This window comes from Triticum urartu, chromosome 5A (genome assembly GCF_056163025.1).
Source record: "Triticum urartu cultivar PI428250 chromosome 5A, HENAU_Tu73, whole genome shotgun sequence".
In the NCBI taxonomy this organism is placed as follows: Eukaryota; Viridiplantae; Streptophyta; class Magnoliopsida; order Poales; family Poaceae; genus Triticum; species Triticum urartu.
In genome coordinates this window covers 580,670,524-580,675,989 of record NC_141877.1, presented here as the reverse complement: position 1 = coordinate 580,675,989, position 5,466 = coordinate 580,670,524, and positions in this window count along the sequence as shown.

Sequence of the window (5,466 nt, the reverse complement as noted above, 5' to 3'; positions counted from 1 at the left end):
ACAACCGGCAGGAGCCATAGGAGTTGTCTTTATTTATTCATGACCTGCGTGTCAACATAAACGTCATGTAATTACTTTACTTTATTGCTAACCGTTAGCTATAGTAGTAGAAGTAATAGATGACGTGACAACTTCAAGAAGACACGATGATGGAGATCATGGTGTCATGCCGGTGACGATGATGATCATGGAGCCCCGAAGATGGAGATCAAAAGGAGCAATATGATATTGGCCATATCATGTCACTATTTGATTGCATGTGATGTTTATCATGTTTATACATCTTATTTGCTTAGAACGACGGTAGTAAATAAGATGATCCCTCATAACAATTTCAAGAAGTGTTCTCCCCTAACTGTGCACCGTTCCTAAAGTTCGTCGTTTCTAAGCACGCCGTGATGATCGGGTGTGATGGATCCTTACGTTCACATACAACGGGTGTTGACGAGCCTAGCATGTACAGACATGGCCTCGGAACACATGCAAAACACTTAGGGTTAACTTGACGAGCCTAGCATGTACAGACATGGCCTCGGAACACAGAAGACCGAAAGGTCGAGCATGAGTCGTATGGCAGATACGATCAACATGAAGATGTTCACCGATGATGACTAGTCCGTCTCACGTGATGATCGGACACGGCCTAGTTGACTCGGATCATGTAATCACTTAGATGACTAGAGGGATGTCTATCTGAGTGGGAGTTCATAAGATGAACTTAATTATCCTGAACATAGTCAAAAGGATTTTACAAATTATGTCGTATCTCACGCTTTAGTTCTACTGTTTAGATATGTTCCTAGAGAAAAATTAGTTGAAAGTTGATAGTAGCAATTATGCGGACTAGGTCCATAGACTGAGGATTGTCCTCATTGCTTCTTAGAAGGCTTATGTCCTTAATGCACCGCTCAGTGTGCTGAACCTCGAACGTTGTCTGTGGATGTTGCGAACATCTGACATACACGTTTTGATAACTACATGATAGTTCAGTTAGACGGTATAGAGTTGAGGCACCAAAGACGTTTTGGAAACATCGCAAAACATATGAGATGTTTTGAGGGCTGAAATTGGGATTTCAGGCTCGTGCCCACGTCAAGGGGTATAAGACCTCCGACGATTTTCTTAGCCTGCAAACTAGGGAGAAAAGCTCAATTGTTGAACTTGTGCTCGGATTGTCTGAGAACAACAATCGCTTGAATCAAGTGGGAGTTAATCTTCCAGATGAGATAGTGATGTTTCTCCGAAGTCATTACCACCAAGCTGCTAGAGCTTCGTGATGAACTATAATATATCATGGACATATATGATGATCCTTGAGATATTCGCGATGTTTGACACCGCGAAAGTAGAAATCAAGAAGGAGCATCAATTGTTGATGGTTGGTGAAACCACTAGTTTCAAGAAGGGTAAGGGCAAGAAGGGATACTTCATGAAACGGCAATTCAGCTGCTGCTCTAGTGAAGAAACCCAAGGTTGAACCCAAACCCGAGACTAAGTGCTTCTGTAATAAAGGGAATAGCCACTGGAGCAGAATTACCCTAGATACTTGGTAGATAAGAAGGCTGGCAAGGTCGATAGAAGTATATTGGATATACATTATGTTAATGTGTACTTTACTAGTACTCCTAGTAGCACCAGGGTATTAGATACCGGTTCGGTTGCTAAGTGTTAGTAACTCAAAATAAAAGCTACGGAAATAAACGGAGACTAGCTAAAGGTGAGCTGACGATATGTGTTGGAAGTGTTTCCAATGTTGATATGATCAAGCATCGCAAGCTCCCTCTACCATCGAGATTGGTGTTTGCGTTGAGCATAGACATGATTGGATTATGTCTATCGCAATACGGTTATTCATTTAAGGAGAATAATGGTTACTCTGTTTATTTGAATAATACCTTCGATGGTCTTACACCTAAAATGAATGGTTTATTGAATCTCGATCGTAGTGATACACATGTTCATGCCAAAAGATATAAGATAGTAATGATAGTACCACCTACTTGTGGCCCTGCCACGTAAGTCATATCGGTATAAAACGCATGAAGAAGCTCCATGTTGATGGATCTTTGGGCTCACTCGTTTTTGAAAAGTTTGAGACATGTGAACCATGTCTATTGGTGTATTTGCATGAAGAAACTCCATGCAAATGGACCGTTTAGACTCACTTGGTTTTGAATCACTTGAGACATGCAAATCATACCACTTGGGCAAGATGACTGAAAGCCTCAGTTTCAGTAAAATGGAACTAGGAAGCAACTTGTTGGAAGTAATACATTTTGATGTGTGCAGTCCAATGAGTGCCGAGGCATGTAGTGGATATCGTTATATTCTTACTTCACAGATGATTTGAGTAGATGCTAAGTATAGTTACTTGATGAATCACGAGTCTGAATTATTGAAAGGTTCAAGTAATTTCAGTGTGAAGTTGAAAGATCGTCGTGACAAGAGGATAAAAGATCTATGATATGATCATAGAGATGAATATCTGAATTACGAGTTTGGCACAAAATTAAGACATTGTGGAAATCGTTTCACAACTAATACAGCCTGGAACACCATAGTGTGATGGTGTGTCCGAACATCATAACTGCACCCTATTGGATATGATGCATACCATGATGTCTCTTATCGAATTACCACAATAGTTTATGGGTTAGGCATTAGAGACAACCACATTCACTTAAAATAGGGCACCACGTAATTCTGATGAGATGACACCGTATGAACTATGGTTTAGAGAAACCTAAGCTGTCATTTCTTAAAAGTTTGGGGCTGCGACGCTTATGTGGAAAAGTTTCAGGCCGATAAGCTCGAACCCAAAGCGGATAAATACATCTTCATAGGACAACCCAAAAACAGTTGAGTATACCTCCTGTCTCAGATCCGAAAGCAATAAAGGATTGTTTCTAGAATCGGGTCCTTTCTCGAGGAAAAGTTTCTCTCGAAAGAATTGAGTGGGAGGATGGTGGAGACTTGATGAGGTTATTGAACCGTCACTTCAACTAGTGTATAGCAGGGCACAAAGAGTTGTTCCTGTGGCACCTACACCAATTGAAGTGGAAGCTTATGATATTGATCATGAGACTTCGGATCAAGTCACTCCCAAAGCTCGTGGGATGACAAGGATGCGTATGCTTCAGAGTGGTACGTAATCCTGTCTTGGAAGTCATGTTGCTAGACAACAATGAACCTACGTGCTATGGAGAAGCGATGGTGGGCCCGGATTCCGATAAATGGCTCGAGGCCATAAAATCCGAGAGAGGATCCATGTATGAAAACAAAGTGTAGACTTTGGAAGAACTACTTGATGGTCGTAAGGCTGTTGAGTGTAGATGGATTTTAAAAGGAAGACGGACAATGATGGTAAATGTCACCATTAAGAAAGCTCGACTTGTCGTTAAGATGTTTTCTGACAAGTTCAAGGAGTTGACTACGGTGAGAATTTCTCACTCGTAGCAATGCTAAGAGTCTAATGGAATTATATTAGCAGTCACTGCATTATTTATGAAATCTTGCAGATAGGATGTCAAAAAAAAACATTGTTTCCTCGACGATTTTCTTGAGGAAAGGTTGTATGTGATACAACCAAAAGGTTTTGTCAATCCTGAAAAGATGCTAATAAGGATGCAAAGCTCCAGCAATCCTTCTGAGGACTGGAGTGAGCATCTCGGAGTTGGAATGTATACTTTGATGAGATGATCAAAGATTTTGGGTTTATACAAAGTTTATGAGAAACTTGTATTTCCAAAGAAGTGAGTGGGAGCACTATAGAATTTCTGATGAGTATATGTTGTTGACATATTGTTGATCGGAAATGACGTAGAATTTCTGAAAAGCATATAGGGTTATTTGAAAGTGTTTTTCAATGGAAAGCCTGGATTAAGCTACTTGAGCATTGAGCATCAAGATCTATAAGGATAGATCAAAACGCTTAATGGTACTTTCAAATGAGCATATACCTTGATATGATCTTGAAGTTGTTCAAGATGGATCAGTCAAAGAAGGAGTTCTTGCCTGAGTTGTAAGGTATGAAGTTAAGACTTAAAGCTCGACCACGGCAGAATAGAGAGAAAGGACGAAGATCGTCCCCTATGCTTAAGACATAGGCTCTACAGTATGCTATGCTGTGTGCCGCACCTGAAGTGTGCCTTGCCATGAGTCAGTCAAGGGGTACAAGAGTGATCCAAGAACAGATCACAGGACAGTGGTCAAAGTTATCCTTAGTAACTAGTGGACTAAGGGATTTTCTCGATTATGGAGGTGGTAAAAGAGTTCGTCTTAAAGGGTTACGCCGATGCAAACTTTGACACTAATCCAGATTATTCTGAGTAGTAAACTGGATTCGTATAGTAGAACGTGGTAGCTGCATCTAGGAGATGACATAGAGATTTGTGAAGCACACACGGATCTGAAAGGTTCAGACCCGTTGACTAAAACCTCTCTCACAAGCAACATGATCAAACCCAGAACTCTTTGGATGTTGGTCACATGGCGATGTGACCTGTGAGTGTTAATCACATGGCGATGTGAACTAGATTATTGACTCTAGTGCAAGTGGGAGACTATTGGAAATATGCCCTAGAGGCAATAATAAATTGATTATTATTATATTTCCTTGTTCATGATAATCGTTTATTATCCATGCTAGAATTGTATTGACAGGAAACTCAGATACATGTGTGGATACATAGACAACACCATGTCCCTAGTAAGCCTCTAGTTGACTAGCTCGTTGATCAATAGATGGTTACGGTTTCCTGACCATGGACATTGGATGTCGTTGATAACGGGATCACATCATTAGGAGAATGATGTGATGGACAAGACCCAATCCTAAGCATAGCACAAGATCATGTAGTTCGTATGCTAAAGCTTTTCTAATGTCAAGTATCATTTCCTTAGACCATGAGATTGTGCAACTCCCAGATACCGTAGGAGTGCTTTGGGTGTATCAAACGTCACAACGTAACTGGGTGACTATAAAGGTGCACTACAGGTATCTCCGAAAGTGTCTGTTGGGTTGGCACGAATCGAGACTGGGATTTGTCACTCCGTGTAAACGGAGAGGTATCTCTGGGCCCACTCGGTAGGACATCATCATAATGTGCACAATGTGATCAAGGAGTTGATCACGGGATGATGTGTTATGGAACGAGTAAAGAGACTTGCCGGTAACGAGATTGAACAAGGTATCAGGATACCGACGATCGAATCTCGGGCAAGTATCGTACCGCTAGACAAAGGGAATTGAATACGGGATTGATTAAGTCCTTGACATCGTGGTTCATCCGATGAGATCATCGTGGAACATGTGGGAGCCAACATGGGTATCCAGATCCCGCTGTTGGTTATTGACCGGAGATCGTCTCGGTCATGTCTGCATGTCTCCCGAACCCGTAGGGTCTACACACTTAAGGTTCGATGACGCTAGGGTTATAAATGAAGTTTGTGGTTACTGAATGTTGT